At 40.8% G+C, this 20,949-nt stretch overlaps 1 pseudogene; it reads left to right on the top strand.

The window, feature by feature from the left end:
• Positions 1-374: 374 nt before the first annotated feature.
• Positions 375-20,949, top strand: part of LOC120556697 — a 44,148-nt pseudogene continuing 23,573 nt past the window's right edge.

Genomic DNA, 20,949 nt, shown 5'->3' with positions numbered 1-20,949 from the left:
GCGCGCGCGCCGCGCGGGCTGCGTGCGGCGTCGTGCGCGTGCGTTGTGTTGTGTGTGTTTTTGTGTGTGTGTGTGTTGTGTGTGTGTGTGTGTGTGCATGCATGCACCGCTTTGCTGTGTGTTGGTGTAGGTCTATCTTTGGATGGTGAGGAGAGGAGGAACACATTTAGAAATGTAAAACAAACACTCAACGAGTTAAAATCCAACAAAAGACTGTTGACTGGCAATACAGTGTAGAAGGAGTGGAGGTTAAGAGAGAGAAAGAGACTGTGAGACAAAGAAAGAGAGAAAGAGAGAGACGGGAAGAGGGGGTGGGCAGCAAGTTGAAACCTAAGCTTTCTGGACCCTGTTTTCCCTTCCTTCAGGCATTCTGTGGCTGGTTAAAAATGTGCTGTATATTTGAAGTGTTGGATCACGTGACAAAGGCAGGGTTTGTGAATCAGAGTACACAATGATTTCAGGAGAAGAGAGGGAGAGAGGGTGTGTGTTAGTGAGAGAGAGAGAGACGGGAAAAGGAGAGGGAGGCGGAATGCAACAGGCTGAGCTCTGTCGTCGCTATGAGAGGGACTTCTGACTGACAAACACAACTACTACACTCCTTCTCAGCTCATTTCCCCACTGACTTACCCTCGCTGACCACCACACTGTGTGCCGCGTTCACATCCCAGTCTGGTAAGTTTGGTTTTCAATCCCATTTTTTTTTTTTCAAATCTTCTTTTCCTTATAACCTCTGTTGGCGGTGTGTGTGAGAAAAGAGGACATGTCAGAGCATGAGTGAGATGTGTGTGTGTTTCTCTTGTCTCTCTCCTTTCTTTCTTTCTGTGTGTGTGTGTGTGTGTGTGTGTGTGTGTGTGTTGTGTGTGTGTGTGTGTGTGTGTGTGTGTGTGTGTGTGTGTGTGTGTGTGTGTGTGTGTATGTGTGTTTCTGGGACAGCATGAGTGGTGAGATTGAGTTTCCTGAGGACAGCTTTAATTGAGAACAGAGATTTTGAGCGAGGGAAAGAACAACAGAAACAGCTAAGGAAGGGAATGAAAGCTGATCAGCACTTGCATGTGGAGCAGGGCCGCTCCATGTGAGGATATGAATGCTTGTGGAGGTGTGTGTGTGTGTGTGTGTGTGTGTGTGTGTGTGTGTGTGTGTGTGTGTGTGTGTGTGTCTCATTTGTTTTCCCCACTGATGGATGCACATCTCTGTGACTTCATAAACTCTGATTCACGGATGCCGAAAGATTATGATCACTACTAAGGTCCTCTACACAAATAAAGAAAATTGGATTGTGTTTTGTTAATAATGGATGTTGTAATTCCCCTAAAGAACTACATAGATAAGGGGAGAAGTTATAACATACTGTTTTCTACTGTTGCATACATCAGTCTCTGTGCTACAGGTGAGCACAGTAACCATCTCAGGCCATTTTCCAGCAGCAGACGAAGTGGCTGCTTTAGCCTGCAGGCTCTCAGCCAATAGACTGGCTGTCAGTCACATGATGCACACTCCATCAACATCACAAATGGCTGAGTAGGTCTGGTCTACCTGAGTATGAACCCCCAACACTGAAATAGGCTACTCCGGATATCACAAGACAGTCTGCTATGTGTCTGATCACTGCTGCCGCTGCTTTGCATTGTGTGTGTGTGTGTGTGTGTGTGTGTGTGTGTGTGAATACACTTACTGACCCCCTTTTTATACAGTCTGTGAATCATTTCAAATAGCATCCTTTGTGCGACATGCGCTGTATAAATACAGATGCATTGCTTGATTGATGATTGTGATTAAGATGCTACTCATCTGCTAAGTGCTTCTTCCCAGCTGATCCGAGCTGCCCGCGTCTGTCCGCTAACACCATACTGCTGAGCATGCCACTCTGCTCTATGCACTCCAATGCGAGGCCCTGCTGCGAGCTGTTGTAGCAAACTCTTGACAAATCTATTCCAGATTAATTTTCCTTAATGTCTGGAGGAATGCTCATCAGCACATCCACAGGAATAGGTGGACGAGTCTATAAGCAGGGCATAAACAGCTGGGTGTAAACAATATATAGTATATTAGAGATCACATTCTGAAGAGCAGTGAATGACTCGCTAAATATAACTCTTCTTGTTCTTCTCTTCGTCTTCTCTTGTGATTGAATAGGTTTTATTTTACCATGCTTTCCCTTGGTCATTTTCTATGTCAGTGGACATCTGCAGAGTGTCGGCTACTGAGTTAACTCTTTCTCTCTGATCCCAGGTCAGCTTTTTCATCTTTTAAAACCTAACATTTAGGGTGGATGCATCTGCTCTTGGTTAAGTCCTATTGTTTTTCTTTGGTTTCATCATTTGGAAAAGAAATTTCTTGAAAAACTGTGTGCGCATGGGTTTGGGTGTGTTGGATATAACTCCTTTAACTGCATTGCAATCTTGTCTTTGTTCTCTCCACTTTTCAAGAATGACAGCCCCTCAGGCTAAGGAGGCTATCTGGCTCCACTCCTCTCCCTCTTTCTTTCTCTTTCTCTCTGTCTCACTGACTTCCTTCTTCTTTATTTCCTCAGTATAGGAAAAAAATACTCCATCTTTGCTGTTCCGTGTCAGCTGAGTTTAATTTTGTACAGGGTTGTTCTCATGCTAGCTACACATAAATGGAAACTTGAAACTTCCAAAACAAAGAAGCCATCATGTGCTACTTGTTTTTGAGAGTGGAAGACACAAATGTTTGGTTGTCCTGCAGAATTACATATCGTCCACAGAGTTATTTTGAGAGCCATGCACTGGCTGTGGTTCTGCTCGACGTGCCCAATTGGCTTCATGCGATCGAAATCACTTGTTCATTATTGCTGTCAATGCATTTCTTTTTCGAAATTTAGGGCTAAATGTGTCTCAGTGTATCTAAAGAGCTTCTCAGTGTGTTTAATCATGGCCCGGGGTTGCTCTTCAGCACAGGCTACAAGTCCCTTTAAACCCACTTCTAATCCTCTGTGTAGAGGAACAGCAAGGCACAGCTTATGTGTGTGTGTGTGTGTATGTGTATATATGTGTGTGTGTGTGTGTGTGTGTGTGTAAGACATATGCGGTGGGGGGTTCAGGCAGTCTTCAGACACACTTTTCACTTCAATACTAAATGAAAAGCTGCCTACGAAATGCTTCAATTAGGCCTGACCCATGGCCCGGGCTGCTGAGCCTGGAGCGACAGGGGCTGACCCCGGCCCCGACCTGGAGACCCTCGGAAGCCCACAGGGTTGGCTCCACATAATGACAACATTGTGCATTTTATGAAGCTTTACTATCATCAACATCATCCACATTAGCACTGCTAACACAGAATTCACACTGTGTTATTCCAAGTATGTCGGGCAGTTTAAATTTGTGCAAAGCTATATATGTTAGTCGAGAGTCAAGTGACGCTTTGTGGCAAAGAATGAAAAGAATAATTTTCTACTGGGTGGAGATGATTTGATGATTGCACTTTGGAGTAGTGTGAATATCAACCCAAACAAGCAAAATTGTAACTAATTGAAAACTTGGATTTATTTAAATGTCTTTTGTTAATAATTCAATTGATCTTTTTGAAAATTGCCAATGTTGAGGATACAGCCTAATTTCAATCATATGCAGCATAACTAACTAAACTCTTTTCTGGAAACAGTGGTTATGTCCATCCATAAACATTTGATGAAGACATCCCTTTAGTGGATATACTGTTATTCTTGAAGACTGAACTGTAAGTACAGGTGTGCCATTAAAGGATTAGTTCAACATGTTTTGGAAATAAGTTTATTGGCTTTCTTACTGTAAGTTAGATGAGAAGATTGATACCACTCTTATGTTTGTATGCTAAATATGAAGCTTAGCTTAGAGACATGAGACGCATCAATATTGTCATCTAACTCTCGGTAAGAAAGCAAAATAATCTATTTCCCAAAATGTTTGGGTTGAGACGTCACAGGGAACATATTGACTATCAACTTTGTCCCCTTCAAACTTATTGGAAATCATTTACATAAAATGAATGTCTGGCAATCATTCTGAAAGATGTTTCTGAGTAATAACGCTTGGAAAATAGATATCAAATGTTGTTTTGAGGCCTAATATATACATCTGTATGTACATTCTTGACTAAGCTAAAACATAATGGATAATGCATAAAATGAAAATATGTGTTTGCCACAGCCAGAACCAGTTTGCGGTTATAAGATGGCTGTCAGACACTGATGGTTTATGGCCTTGAGATATTTGTATTCCTCAAAAGACATTTTTACATGTCAGTTTGACAATAAATATAGGTCATTTGTTGGAAAATCTAATTATGTTGTTTGTGGGTGATGGTGCCTGTGTTTGTTCCCCTCTGTAATGGTTTCTGTGTGTCAGTATGTGCATTTTCTACTTGGTGTGTTCAGCACAGATCATCCCTGGCTGCCTTCTCTCAGAAGAAGTCATAGTTGATTGTGGTTTTTTGGTTTACAGTTAATTGCCCCTGCTGAAGTCATGTTTTTTTTTCATTTGGCTGTTTTTTGGGGAGTTTTTAACTTTCAGACTCTGCCTTTTAGTTGGCTCGGTGTTGTAGCTACAAACTCTGTGCTTTCAAACACAGAGATTGTATTTAAGTTTTGATTTTGATTTCCTTAGTACAACTCTCTAATCTCTTTATTGATACATCTGCAAGCTGAACAAAACCATGAACTTTCTTCTGTTGTTCGAGTCAAAGTGGCTCAAAAATGTGTTCAATCGTCTACTGATAATTGCAAATAGAATTCCAAATAAAAGAGAAAAAACAAACAGCAGATAAGCAAAGCTCGTATCCACAAAAGAACCACACAAAATAACAAAACCAATACATTCAAAAAGAAAGAGTCTGTAGCACCATTGCACCCTCGCCTGTTATCCAGCTGAATCACATCACTCTGGATTGAACCCAAACACTGAAAGTTTGGAAACAGAAGATACAACCGAAAGATGACAAAATAGTTGGGAAGATAAAAAATTATTTTCTATTTACTGACAAGAGACTTTTCAGTCCATGTGTTCTGTTCTCAGTCCAAAAGATCAAAGTGTGTTTTTTTTTTGTGTACACTTTCAATGGGGTGAACCCACATTTAAAGCTTTAGTGCATAACCTTTTGATATTAACGAACGTCCGTTACATTCAAGCCATTGCCAAATGAATTTTGGCAAGACTATCAGCTCCAAACAACTCTCTCTGTATTTCTCAGTATGGCTATGTTCAGAAGATTGTGTCGTCCTGTCACTTTTGCGCACAGAAACTGTGACGAGTGAAGAAAATGACCTCTTCTGAAGAGTCCATCATGTTTTTTTAATCCTCCGTTTCCTCCGTGGCTCCTAGCAACTGCGTGGAGGAGGGGTAGGGGCACGTGCGCGATCACGGAAGGCTTGTATCATGTGGACCCGCCGACAGTGTTGTTGTCATTACTTAGAATTCCTCATAGGGGCGACAGAAACTACGCACTACAGCTTTAAGGCTAAAAAATCCCATCATGATTTAACCCATCTGATATGCTAACACTAAGAACTAATCAACCACATGATGATACGAAACAAACGAAATCATTATGTGATGTGGAGCAGAGCATTTATACCCTATGGTGCTAGTTTGATGTCACTTAACTGACACTGTTTTAATGTAATGAAACATTAACAGTATTAACACATTAACATTTACCTTTCTCATTTCTTCCAAGCTCTGTACCTAAAAGCTTCTGACTGAAATCTTAAAACCTGGAAATGTGCTTTTACTCCTTTTAGAGTGCAGATCAGGCCGCATTTTTCTGTCAGAGCAGTAACCGAACCTTGCCCGAGCCCGACATTAAAGGCATTAAAGGTCCCAAATTTCACTTTATGAGGTTTTTTAACATTAATATGCGTTCCCCCAGCCTGCCTATGGTCCCCAATTGGCTTAAAATGGTGATAGGTGTAAACCGAGCCCTGGGTATCCTGCTCTGCCTTTGAGAAAATGAAAGCTCAGATGGGCCATTCTGGAATCTTATGAGGTCATAACAAGCAAGGTTACCTCCCCTTTCTCTGCTTTGCCCGCCCAGAGAATTTGGCCAACCCATGAGAGAGAGACATCATGGCTTTCAAATGAGCAAAGTGGCAGTTGGTCAAGGCCACACCCCCACCCTCCACCTTGCCCCCCCTCTCCTCCTCAATAGCTACAGGCACAGAAATGGCACATCCTAAGGAAAGCTCATTGTGGGACTGGCTCTAGTGGCTGTAATTCTGCACCAAGACTGAATTTCGGGAATGAGACTTCAGATCCAGTATTAGGGGATCACTAAGGTCTATAGAAAAGCATCCAAAGAGCACCATGTCATGGGACCTTTAAGATATTTATGTCTGAGCCCGACCCGAGCCCGACACAGTTAAACTCAATTTCTTTCTCATATTAATGACACATGTTTGTTTGTGTGGAAAGCCCGCTTTGTAGGAAGGCATTTTCGAAATGTCGACAGATGAGCGCATCAGCGCACACGGGGCAACAAGCACACGTTAACACAGGCGCGCACCTACATAATAAGCTGTTTTAAATTTTAAATGTTCAATGCCTTATCGCGCTGATGTGACCGAGCCCGACCCGAACCCGAACGTCATTTCTAAATATCTGTCCGAACTGGGTCTCAACGGGCTCGGTTCGGGTATCCATCCTCTAACTCCTTTGTAGTTGAGACAAGTTGAACATTTTCCATTGTGCACATAGCTTTGCCAAAAAAAATTATGTTGACTTTGCATAGTCCAAGTGTATAGGTTTTAGGCTGCAATCGCACCAAATCAAGCATTGCACCCTCCCATTCGTTTGAACGTGGATAGTGCGCTTAGGCTGTAGAAGTGGCGACCGCAGGGGATGCCAAAAAAAATACTTGTAAGACCTGACATTCTAGCATCATGGCTAAATACTTGCACAATGGAGACAAATATGGGCCCTTTAAGTGACACTATCACACCGCCGCACAACCGTGCCCTAATCGCCTAATCTATTAATATGCCTCAGTGTTTATTGACTCTATACTCTCAGATTCAGTTTAGAACACAGTTTATAACATTACAGGATGGACCGAGGCAAAAAGGAATAATAGTAGAGACAGAAAGGGCGCCTCAAACCACAGGGTACCCATCTACCACCACTGACCAAGCTCTGACAAATGATACTACTCATGCAGTCAACCTGCAGTCAGCCCTTTCCAACTAAATTTAGACTTCAAATTCATTCCATCTTTACAACACAAGTTATTATATTATGAGGAGAGTTCATTTTGAAATGGCAGTAATAATGAGAGCAAGAAACCTGTCTATGTGGCATTGATGGGGGATTTTATGACATGAAATAAGTTGAATCAGGTGATGCCAGTAGAATTAAAGAGAGACTCGGAGTGTTTAACGATTAAAAGAATAGTCGAAACAGGCGTATGCATGCTGACATGTGCAGAAGTACTGATGCGCTACCATAAAAGTACACTAGCAACACAGCTGTTTTGTTGCTGCCACTGTGAAGCCTGTCCAAACAGGGCAGGGAACTGGGAGCTATTATTCCTTTCAGATGGATATTGTTATCTGTTCTATAAAATAATTGGTTAACATCCAGGGCAATTGACTAAGAAAAACATGTAAGGTACTAAAACGTACTCAGCGCTGCTCAGAACTATATGATTACATGCTTTTCCATGCCAACTAATTAGCCTAATATACAGGATTGTATAATCCTTTCATGTTTCCCATGATGTTTCCCCATCTTTTATACCAAGGATAGTCAACAGTGCCAGTTCCAAACAACACATACTGTATAATATACAGTGTATATAGTTCTTATTAACCTACGCACCCTGATCAAGCTCCATTTTGTGAACGCTTTAACTGAGGCTGTTGTTTATACACAAACTAAAACTAAAAAACACACAGACTTAATGTTACCACACATTCTTCAGCCCTAAAAGTGGAATCATTATGCTATAAAACTGAAGATTAACTGTAATTCCCCAGTCATCTCCCCACACCATCAGGAGCATTTTACTATAACATGCAGAAAAACAACAACAACCGAAAAATGTACCAAAATTCTCTGGATCTGAGACACAACAAAGCTTTTAAACACCATTATGTTATACTTTTAAACAGCAGTAAAGTTAGGAAGTCAACTTTCTGCCACTTCTAACGGAAAGTAAATGTTTTTTTAATATAGCCAGTCATGAAATACAGGTGTTGTCATTAAGCTGTATTGATGTTGATTTTGTCAGATGACTTTGCAGTCGTAAAATCAGAATCAAGAGTCAAGATTGCCTGCACTACAGGTAGAACTGCTACCTGTAAATTAATTAAAAACAAATCATTATTTTTGTTTTGCTAAATCAGTTATCTGACAACAGAAACAGAAATATGTAAAAAACTACAAAATCATTCAAACACAGTATAGGTGATCACACAGGAGGGGACAGAATAAAGATTTAACCAGCTGAGACCCAGCAGAGCACAGGCTGTCTGTCTCACTCCTGACCAGATGTTGCCTGCTGCAGTTTTGTTGTTGGCTGACCAAAATACAACAGAGATTTTTTTTTATTTTTTATTAAAACAACCTAGGGCCATTTTTCAAGTGTTGCTTACATGCAGAACGCTAACGTTGGCAGTGTCACTTTTTTACAGATGCTTGTCACCCACAAATGATGAGTCCTACATGGCTTTCGCATGCAGGGGGTTGCAGTTATGCCTTTTGTTTTAATTAGTTAAACATGTCAAACTGAGTTCTCATTACAGTTGTTTACAGCTGAAAGATGTTTACAATGCACTGAACACAACGAGGTAGCTCCTAAAAGCGTAGTTTGATGGAAGTTATGTGGAAACAAAGTTGACATTATGTATTGGCTTGTTGGAAAAGACAGAGAGGTGGAAAACCCCCAACGTTTTTACACTAAAGCTGTTTTTAATCCCCGTAGTCTGGGAAAAGGGAGCATCAGTTGTGTGTGTGATTGTCTACGGTGGTGTATTTGTGTGATAGCAGGACCAGGACCAGGACCAGGTGACCTAGTCTGACCCGACCCAGCCAGGTCTCATAAAGCAGCAGTATGGCCTGGAGGCGTGTAGACACAGCACTGCTTTTGTTGCCCTACCCAAGGTGTATTCCCCCTGGAGGGAGAGTGATGGGGGGGTGTGTTACTCATTAGTGAGAAAGAAACAATTCCTTGGCTTGGGCACACATTATTTTATAGTTTATTAGTGGAAATAGAACCGTGCTCAACCCGTTTTTTTTTTTCTCCCTTCGTCCATGCTCTTTACTACAGTTCTTTCTTTCTCTTATTAATCCAGTTTCCAGTATGTCTCTAATTAACAGGACTCTGTTCACTTCTTACACATGGCCTGCCAGATGCCTGAAACTCCCTCCTATGTTCGTTCCTTCCCTTTCTTTTCCTCTGTTTCCCTTAATCTTTTTCCATCTTTTTTTTCAGCTTTCCACACTTTATTTTTTCTTTATCCCGATCCTTTTATACATCTGGCTTTCATACTGGTGATTTTGGTCTTTGAATTTGTTTGGTTAAAGAGTCAACTCGAAGCCGAACGATTCAAAAGCTGCATCTGTGGAGGGATCCTCCGTCCTATATTTGCGCCTTCATTCTTCAAGGTCAATTGCAACTTTTAATGGTGCTTCAACATGTGTGAACGCAGTGTGTTTTCCACTGATTACTTGCCCATGAACATGATTAAAGTCAAAGAACATCTGTGTATGTTCACTTCTGCAACCTACATGTCCGTGCTTGTATCTTTCTTGTGTTCTGCTTTTAGAGAGACATGTGCATGCATATGTTTTGCAAAATGTGACCATTCCACACCATGTATGTAATTACTTTTTTTAAATCACTACACACTTTGACCAACCTGTTTGACATTTTCTGATCGTCAAACACAAAAGTTCTTTGTGAAAATAGTTCCAGGGACTCTCCCTAACCAGACTTTGCTTTGAAGAAAAACCGCAGCAGAGCCAAACAGTTACAGAGAATATGTCAATATGGGAAATATGACTTTAAAAACAACACTCACTGCGCTGACTTTGTGGCTTTGTGTGTGAATATGTAATATGTGCTGTATGTGCATGTGTGTGGGGGAAGAAATAGCTGCTGCAACAACAAAGGATGTAGAAGAATTTTACTCTAATAATAGTAGCACAGATGCCTTTTGATTGGTGTAATACTTTGTCCACCCCATTGATATCTGTGAGGGTACACTGCTTATTAGGGGAAAAAAACTCTCAGTATGATACAATACATTTCAAATACACCACAAACGGCAGCCTCCAAGTTGAATAAACACCTTTCTAAAACAGTTTCAACAAAAGCTGACCAATCTAATCTTCATGAAGGTAGAATTTATTGCAGTGCTGTTGTATTAGACTGCATTCATTTTAGCATAAGGGTACCTAATAAACTGGCAACTGAATGTGTGTGTGTGTGTGTTTGTGTGTGTGTGTCGACGCCACGACGCCACGGATCCGCTGCACCACGCATGGATGAAATAATGAAATAGTAAATAGGACTACAGTAACAGAAATATGTGCAGAATTAAGATAGACGGCCCAGTGTTTGGTGGAACGGGTACACCTTGTTCACTTAATAGCCTACAAATCATCCAAAGGATCAATTACGCATCACATGAGTTTGCTCCTGGGGAGATTGATCCGTGCGTCCCGCCTCCTGTGCGCCATGGATGTCTGAGTCTCAGCATCTACTAACTATAAAGCACAATACTTTGCAATGGTTAGCTTGTTACCTATGACGATATATGCTAAATGTAACGTCTATTTCACATTAGCAAGTGACTGACCTATGGGTGCGTTTTTAGATGCCTGATGAAGTTCAGCGTTGTTGATCCGGTATCATTTATCTTGATGTCACACACCTTGCATGTAGCTGTTGGCTTACTGCCACTGTTTACAAAGTTATTGAAAGCAAAACTAATGGCAAAAGGCACAACTCCGGGAGGACTTGGTGTCGCCATCGTCAATGCATTTTTTTTTATGTGAGTGCGCGCACATAAGGCACAGCGCGTGCGTTATGTTGCACATTATGACAAAGGGCAGGGGACATGCAGCTCGTTATACGTTTCCTCAGCGTATATGCGCCAATAAAAGAAAATAGAAATACATGAATAAATTTAGATTTAAAAAGCAATAATTGCATGAAAACAGGTTGTTGACGAGTCTCGAAGCTTGAGTCCGAGTCAAGTCTGAAGTCTTTTGGGTCGAGTCGCAAATCAAGACTGAAGTCAGCTGTTTGTCTCAGACTTGAGTCCCCATCTCTGGTGGAGAGTAACTAGGACACTCTTCCTTTTTTTTTTTAAATATAAGTTTTTGAATTCTGTGAATACATACAATCTCTATTTTATTGGGTTGGATGCAGAAATAGATATCTCAAAACCTGAACAAATAAAAACATAATCTGCATGGCTAGATGCCACAAGAACACAAGAGGGGTTTTGAGTGAATTGACCCTTTTAATATGGAACATTTGGAACCGTGTACTCTTGCTAAATTTGGAGGTTTTGCTTGAGTGTCTGTATGAATGTGTGTGTGTGTGTGTGTGTGTGTGTGTGTGTGTGTGTGTGTGTGTGTGTGTGTGTGTGTGTGTGTGTGTGTGTGTGTGTGCGTGTGTGTGTGTGTGTGTGTGTGTGTGTGTGTGTGTGTGTGTGTGTGTGTGTGTGTTTGCATGTCTATGTGCTACAAAAGCTCTGCTCTGGCTGGTATTTTCACCTCCACATGTGGAACAGTTTACTTTCAGTCAGGTATGGGGCGACCCTTTGAGGCAGCACTGTAATTGACAGGCAGGTGTGTAACTGTGACTTATGTATACTGTACCTGTATTTGTTTACCCATTAGTTAGTCTGTCAGCACAAATGAGAGACAAGGACAGGGATTTGCCAACAAATGCATATTTAAAACACAGATAGTTCAGATATGTATTTTTCACTCTGTATTTCTACTGAAACTGTATATTCTTGTTATTAGTTCAATGAGGGACATTCGTAAATTCATAATGCTCTCAGTCGGTCTCTCACCCACCCTGGGTGTTTGATTCCCATGCCGAAGCAGGCCCAAAACAACAAGACATTCTTTGGCCGAGCTGTATTTACCAGAGCTCCACCACAAGAGAGTTAAGCTCCACCCACTCATGAAATCAGTGAAGGGGATGAGAGAGTTATACAAGAGGGGAGGGCTGCCCTCATTGAATTTATTAAGAGGGTCACAGAGCCACTATGTGAGTCCTGAGAGACAGGAAAGGTGAGACATGGTGATCATCACCAACGGTTTGTGTGCTTCACAGAGTGCTTATGCTGTGGGGTACAGTGAGAATGAGAAGGTCTTGTGTGTCTGTTGTTATAAAGGGTTAATTGTAGCCTACCCATGTTACGGCTGGCTGTTCTCGAGCAGGCTGGCTAGAGTCAGGCTGGCAGAGGAAACAGAGAGACCATTTGTAATACTGTTCTGCTGATTGAAATCATATGGCGTTGCCTGAAATCATGGCACTACTTTGAAGACAGACAAAAAGCAGGAGAAAAGTGTTGCGGTTTCTTCAACGCTCTCTTTTTGTTCTTCATCTTCTTCATTTTTGTTCCTCATCTGGAGTTTGCTTCTTTTTAAAAAAATTTTATTTCAGGTAATGTTTTGTTTATTGATATGTTTGTATGAATTGTTGTAGTTGATTTGACTTGTTAAGCCACCCTGCCTAGGTCAGACTTTAGTTCCAGTATCTAACCCCTCCTCCTTTCTCTTCCCTCTTTTTCTACAGAGTCTGGACCTGGTCAGGTCTTGGTCGCCAAGGTCTGACGGCAGAGCAGCCAGCAGCTGAGAGGGGCTGAATGGCAGCAGCCCACTTCAATTTCACAGCAGGCCCCTGACGAAGACGACGCAGGAGGAGGAGGAAACAAGACAGTCAGAGAAAAGTTAACCAAACCGCCAGCAGCACCTTTCACAATGGCAACCAACAGGGAGCACCAAGTGCGTCACATGACCGGGTTCCCTCGAGCTATGTACCCGTTTACCTTTAACTCCATGCGGAGCCACTCCCCCTTCGACCTGCTGGCCAGTAGCCACCTCTTCGGCCGGTTTGGGGCAGACCTTCCCAAAGAGATGGCTGCATTGTGTGAGTAATAAAAATAATGTATTAATCATTTACACAACTTATACAAACAACTATGGATATGTGTTATACATCTGAAAGATGTGCATTTACAAAAAGATTTTCCATTTGGTGCAGTTCATAAAAAAGTAATTTCGAGAAGATTCTTTGCAAATTACTTATATGACCACAGGCCACTGGGGTACCTCACTTAAACTCACATTAACACAAAAGAAGATGCTCAGAATGCTCTTAACTGAAAGAATCTCATCATGTTCAGAGCTACAGCTCAAAACTACAATGTCACATTCATCTTTATTCAGATTGCTGAGGAAAATGTGTTAGAAATGTTCAATATAATCATGAGGGTTTTAACATTTTTCCAAGGCTAAATCAGGAGGCAAGAAATCCTGATCCCACACCCTTGCACATGACAAGATAGTGTGCCAGATGCCAATTTGAAGTTATAATCAGGCTTTACATCATGCATTAATAGAAGAGAGTTTTTCCATGTGGTAAACCACGCGGACGACAGAGAGGGCAGGCTGGAAAAAACAGCAAACATAACATGGTCCCTGGTATAATTTGCTGCTTTCCACAGAATCTAAATCTTTGAAATCACCATTGGAACAGAGAAACATGCATATCCTCGAAAGAAGGAGGGAGCTTTTAGCAGATTAAAGGGTTCCTCATTTCAACTTGCAAAAGCAATGTGTTTGGATAGAGACCATTTTGAGTCACAGGGGGCGCTATTGCACTTCACAGTGACAAAGAGACTGAGCAAGAAGCAGAGTGGGTCATGCAAAGACTGACAAAATTGTGTATTTTGAAATTGAAAGTGAACGACACTCTCATTTACTTGCTCTAATATATAATTTCCTGAAAAATCTTAACGTCTGCCCTGTCCTCATATCCTTTCCTGTATTTCTCTACTCTTTGTAATGTTTAATGATATTACTCAGACATTACAGGATCACAGCACTATTTAATATTTGCACTCCACACTGTTAGTTCCCTGCAATGCTAGTGTTGTAGCAATTTTCTAGTTATGTATAATTATATATGTAATATGAAACTGACTGAGTTACAATCAGGTCCTGTAGTTACTTTTTTGCCACCAGCCACTGTGGCAGGTAGATTTTAAAATCCACTAGCCAAACAGACTTTTTACCAGCCAATTTCTTTTGCCTCATAAAAGTAAAATACAGGAAATGCACAAGCATTGAATTTGTTGAGAATACATATTTAAGTGCTGTCAAGTTATTAACAAAATCATTATAATTAATGACTCTTATGTATTTTCAGCCACTTACAAACCTTGCCGTTGTCGTTGTTTGTTGGTTGCTTGTTTAGCTGGACTCATCACCTTAGTAATGTGCCGCCACATTTTTGAACCAAGGAAATGGCAGACTTGGTTGAAAGGTGCAGGGGCGTCGGACTGGGGGCAAAAAGGGTACTGAGTACCCAGGGCCCTCATGTGAGTAGGGCCCAAAAAGATGCTAGAATGAATAGTTGTGGATGCGGGGACGGGCCCATAGAAAATGCCTTTCTTTAGGGGCCAGAATTTTGTGCTACGCCCCTGGAAAGGTGAAAGAACAACAGTGGAGAAAAACAACTAATGAATCACTCAATTCTTATTGGCTACAAGCCAACGTGACAGGTAGATTAACAGTTTGACCCGCCAGTGGCAAAATTCAGGGATCAGAAAAAGGGTGTATTCTGCTCAAGTCATACTTTATTGTATAAACTTTGTATACAATACAGTATTTTTGTTGGTGTAAATAAGTTTGGCTTGTTTTTGTCTCTACTCTCCTACTGGAAATATTCAACATGAATATTGCAAAGAGAAGGGTAACAAGTGTAACATTTTCTGATGAAGTTATTAAAATGTCCTCTTTTGATAGTAAAAAATATCCTCATGTACATACATTTTTTTCTTCAATTCCCTCTTTTAGTTTGCCTTGTATATCAAGATGTTCTTGACATCCTGTGAAGTGCAACTTTTGCAATTTCAGAATAAATAGATGCAGATGCAGCTTTAAACTATTAGTGAGTTTATATGAATGCTATTCTCAGATTAAAGGAATACTTCACCCTCAAAATGACCTTTTGTGAATTACTCACCGAGTATCTAAATCTTTGTTATTGTCGCATGACTGAACGGAGAATCAAAAAACACACAGTCAACAGTCTCCAACAGGTGTGACTTTTCTCCGTTTTCTTCATGAATTCAAGGCAACACTCGGTGAGTAATTTATATACAACTGGTGATTTTGAGGGTGAATTATTCCTTTAATGTAGTTCTCTACATTTGACTGTCTGTTAAAGTCATGTCCCAAATTAGGTGGGTTAGCTTGTATACATATTAATCCTGTTGATCAATATTCTAGACTGTGCAGTGTCCAAATCAAACACTTTACACAGTATCTCTCATCCTGTAAGATTGACATCTGCTGTAGAAGTACCTGCTAAACACTGAATACTGTCAATCATTGTGTGTACACAGATAATGTGTTCAGTGAGCTAGTGATATCTGTTTGGGTTCTGGCCCTACAACCAGGCTTTTAGCGCTCACAATGTCATTACATCTTTCACATGTTGCCTCTGGGACTTTTATACATATACAGACAGAGAAATAAAGATATGAGTGGCTGCATTATTTCAGTCAGGATTGATGCGAGTCCAAGAAAGAGGCCTGTCAGGTTCAGCAGAATATCTAAATTAGTCACAGTTATCTGTGATTTACACTTAATTTGATAGTTGACACTAGTGGCCAACAACAAAGAAATAGAAGATTGTGATAAAACCATGTTAAGCTTGTAGCAATGAGACATTAGTTAAATAATCAAACATCTAACTTCAGTTAAAGTACATGTCGAGCATGTAGTGGAGTAAGACAAGTGAGGCTTTGCGTGTGTGATACTCTGTAAAAGGAAGGGAGGAAAGATGGAAATGTTGGTAAGATAAACATATAAATGAATGTGGCTGGGTTGGCTTAGTGGGTAGAGCAGGCACACATATACTGAGAGGTTTATGCCTCGATGCAGAAGTCCATGGTTCGACACCGACCTGTGATGATTTCCTGCATGTCTTCTCCCCTTTCTCACCTAGCTGTCCTGTCAAAAAAAGTAAAGGTGGAAAAGCACCAAAAAATAACCTTTAAAAAAAACATGTAAATGAACCAGGCTTATATAAATAAAGATGAAAAAATGTCAACTCAACATTTCAACGTTATTAAAATATATTAAAGGTGCAGTAACTAGTAACTTCAGTTTGAAGCCAAGTTAATTGACCTATGAGGCACATTTATAACACTATATCTAGGTTTGTTGCCCAACAAAACCAGTGATTCAACAATTACTCTTCCAGATAATGAGAGTCCTCGCTCTAGCATGTTCATCCTTTATCCCCAAAATCAAATCATTGTCATTTTTACTCAATTTTGTAGCAAATTACATTTTTTTCAGAACATTTGGATTTTCTTACCAGGAGTGTGCATTATTTTAGTGAAGAAATCTTATTAAAAAGGGAAAAAAGCTCTAGACCTAGTTAGCTTGCTAATTGACAGTTAACTGCACTGTCAAAGCAGGACTTTCCCATGCCAAGAAATATTAAGGAGCTAAAGAGGTTTTTTGGAATGGCTTGCTGGTACCATCACTTTGTCCCCAACTTAGACTCACAAATAGCCTCTCAATGCTTTGAAAAGAAAAGGGTCCAAATTCATGTGGACGTCAGCCTTTCAAGCTAAAACCTTGAAACAATGTCTTGCTTCCACACCAACAGCATTACTACTCCAAAGGCAGGACCTTCACTGTTGTGACACATCATTCATCTTTGCTCTTGTCTCAGTTTTTTAAAACTCAAGCCTCTTTCAAACATGCGCTGCAGACCTGAAATTATTTAGACCTTACCCGGTGGAGCTGTATGTGAGAACACAAATGTCCAAATCATTTGGATCGGACATTAAACAAACTTTATTGTGCCAGCTCCCTAGTACAACATCTGTGTGAATAGAGCCGGTCATTGTCTGAAAAATTTACAGCGTGCGAGTGGGCATGTTGATGAGGTTTCAATCATGCGGCTGGAACGAAACCGGAAGAAAACAAACATCCAAGGGTGAAGAAAGGGTCATTTACACAACGAAAATGTCTAACTGGATCAGACAAATTCAAGGAATCCAGCAAGAGATTTATTTAAGTTGTTCAAATTATGAACCGGCTACGTGAACGCGGTGTTATCCACGTCATGTCCGTGCCTCCTGCATGCTCTTCCCATGTGCCACCCCTTAGTGTAAACCAAACGGAGTATTCACATTAAGTGTGACAATCTCCTGTCGTGTGCTATATGTTTGAAACAACTTCAGACAATGTCCGCAAATTATTTCTTCTGACATTGTCCGGAGCTCATATGAGAAAACGGCTTCAATAACCTAGTAGCACTCATCTCATCCAGTGTGCACTCCAGTTGCAAGAGTTCATCACTGAGTAAAGAACACGGAAATATAATAAAGTCCTGTTGATCCCATCCACCCATCAGTTTCTCACTTGTGCCTCAGTCCAATCTGCCAAGAGAGAAAAAGTCCAAAGACCTCCACATATTGGATGAAACCATCTAAATATCTCAGGAGGATCCTAAAATTCTGGAACTGTATGCGACCCTACTACGTAATCTCCGATCTTTGGTGGTTTCCATTTTGAATGGAGTTGACGGAGGGGTTAAACTGCCTCGACTATAACGCACAGTACCATGGTTTCACCTGAGGACGGACTGAACCTTTTGACTGCGACTGCTGGCAGGGATTGGCTCGCACTCTTGATCATAATGTGAGAAAAGAGTTGACACATTAATCCATCAGCTAGATTTTAAGAAATAATTGTATTAACTCTGTAGACATCGCTTATGTAAATTGATAGTTTGTCATGACGGTTGGCCAAAAAGGGTTTTCAGAACTGATTATTTTAAATGAGGAAGACTAACCATACAAATAATAAGTCCATTCTTTACCATTAAGTGAAGCTACAGTACATTTCTTATCTCTCATTAGTTCAAAGTGAACAGAATTATACAAAATGACTATAGATGTTGCAGTGGGATTTGCCAATTAATTCAAACCAGGTCCTAATCAGTGTGAATGGAAGACTGGACTTTGTTCCCTAATGAGATGAAACTCAAAACATCCCTGGACTTGAAATTAGCGGATATCCACATTATCTCCTCTTTTCCTAATAGCAGTGGGGACAGGGAATTAGTATAAGAGCACACAAGGAACTCTTTTTTTGTTAAAGCTTTTCTGCCCAGTTCTTTGTGGAATTGAAAATGTTTTTTGGAACAACGTATTTTAGTCTTTTTTTTCAGGAGGAAAATTCTGTCTACATCGAAATAGTTATTAAAGGAAGAAATCTCACTGAAGTGATCACTAGGAAAATAAGTATTTTTCCACAATGAACACAATGTCCTTTTGTAATTTCTGTACTAGTCACATCTTGTTCTTTGTAATGTTTTGAGTGTGTGTGTGTGTGTGTGTGTGTGTGTGTGTGTGTGTGTGTGTGTGTGTGTGTGTGTGTGTGTGTGTGTGTGTGTGTGTGTGTGTGTGTGTGTGTGTGAGTGATATTAGTAACTTGAACCTAAAGGCACAGAGCGAGGCTTGTGTGTTTTTCTTTGTGTCTTTCATCACAGGCACTCTGTTTGAGCACATACACACACAATTGTCCATGCCCTGAACACACACACACACACACACACACACACATTTCCACTGACACTCTGTAGGCTGCACATTCCAACACCCATGAATATCACAAACCAGCACTCTCGCGCTCCTTGCCTCACATTTGTGACTATATTTGTGCGCTTGCTGATGACCGCAGTGAGACTTTGTGCAAATATCTGCGGCCGAGCCGGAGGAGCTGCTGGTGGAGAAAGAGAGAGAGAGAGAAAGAGAGGCCATTGTTCAGCTCTGTGTGTTTGTGTCAGATATTACGACAGGATGAATAGCGGAAAGAACCTGATTGTGATTCGCTGTAATGTGACTCGCTCATCTTAAAAATTGTGTGTATGTGTGTGAAAAAGGCAGAGAACTGCAATTTACCCAACTAAAGTAGTGGGAGTTTATGTTTTGTTACTGTAAAAGTGAAAGAAAGTGAGACTTTCTTCTTCACATTCGCCCTGCATTTGTGTGTCTCTTTCCTCAAGGCAGCAACAGGGGGCAGGGTGCTGTGAGGCGGGGAGGGTAATTGTCTCAAGGTGTGGAGAGAGCTCAGCAGGCTGATACTGCTGCTCTGCTCCCTGCAGTGTGTCATTGTAGTGTGTGTGTGTGTGTGTGTGTGTGTGTGTGTGTGTGTGTGTGTGTGTGTGTGTGTGTGTGTGTGCCGCCCAGCAATGGTGGTGAAAGACAGGTAAAAACTCCACTCACAGACAAAGAAGAGGGGGGGAGGCAGTACTCACAAAATGAATAAAAAAAAAGTTAAGGAAAAAAACTGAAATGATGTTAATGAAAATATTTTAAAGAAATGGATTCAGGGAGTTGGGAGAATTATTAACAAACAACACGAGGAAAACAAAAACAGAGAATTGTAAAACACAAGAGTAGTATGAAGCATACGAAGCCACAGGCAAGACAATTTGGAAAGTCAGTGTGTGTGTGTGTGTGTGTGTGTGTGTGTGTGTGTGTGTGTGTGTGTGTGTGTGTGTGTGTGTGTGTGTGTGTGTGTGTGTGTGTGTGAAGCAGGGTGTTAGAGCCCCAGTGGGGGTTTCTTCCAGAGTTCATCCCTCTTGAACGAGGGAAGGAAGGGGAGGAGGAGAGGGAGGAGGGTGAGGCTGTCTCTCGTATACAAACTATCCAGACTCCGGGCCAGTGTGGTTTGCCTGCAGCGGAGTCCCACTTCAGTGTGACTGAACTATCCAATAAGCTCCAGGAGGGAAGATAACTGAATCCATTTTGAACCGAATTGAATTAGATATCCGCACATGCCAAGACCAAATGGAGAGAGAAGCTTTAAGAGATAAATAAAACTGCAATGGAGAGACATGGAGATGGATTGAGAAAGAAGGAGAAGGAATGATGTGGGGTCTGAAAATTAACAGACAACTCGAATAGGCCATCATTTCCACCCCAAATTGCAACAATAATAAAACATGGAATAAAGTCCTTGTCTTTCTGTCTATCTTCTGTAATATTTTATTTTATGGGTCTGGAAATTCATAAAGACTTCTTAGGATTTTTCCTGGAAAGAACTGTCATTTGGCACTAATATACAGACAGTGTTACACTTTACACAATTTATTAATCCCAATTAGGTGGCAGAACCTGCCAGAATTTGTCTACATATGTATACAAATATGCAATGTAACATATATTAAGTAAAAAGTTTCACATTATAAATTAATTATGAATGAATATTTATTCAGGTTTTAAGTCGGAAGTAATTTTAAAGCATTAGTGCGTAACTTTTTGATATCAATAAACGTCTGTTACATTCAAGTTATTGCCAAATTAGTTTCTACAAAGTTAATTAAGACTATCAGCTCCACACAACTCTCTGTATTTCTCAGTATGGCTATGTTTACAAGATTGTGTCGTCCTGTGACGTTCCCGCGTAAAAATGCAACACAATATATAATAGTAATATGCTTTTAATTTGTTGAGAATTTGCAGGAACTGAGTGTGTGTGAGCAGGTGTGTTCCTGTGGTCACTTTAATCTTACTGCACTGTACAGAAACCACAGGAGAGCATCCATTTACAGTGAAAGCTGTACAAATGATCAAATGGCACTCTCACTAAATTGCCTCTCTCTCTGCACTTTTCGTACTTGCTCCGAGCAAACTCTGTGAGGTGGGAGTTTTTTGCTAAAAGTGGTAGAGCTGTATTG

Source organism: Perca fluviatilis, chromosome 4 (genome assembly GCF_010015445.1).
Source record: "Perca fluviatilis chromosome 4, GENO_Pfluv_1.0, whole genome shotgun sequence".
NCBI classification, from domain to species: domain Eukaryota; kingdom Metazoa; phylum Chordata; class Actinopteri; order Perciformes; family Percidae; genus Perca; species Perca fluviatilis.
This window is presented reverse-complemented; position numbering and strand designations above follow the sequence as displayed.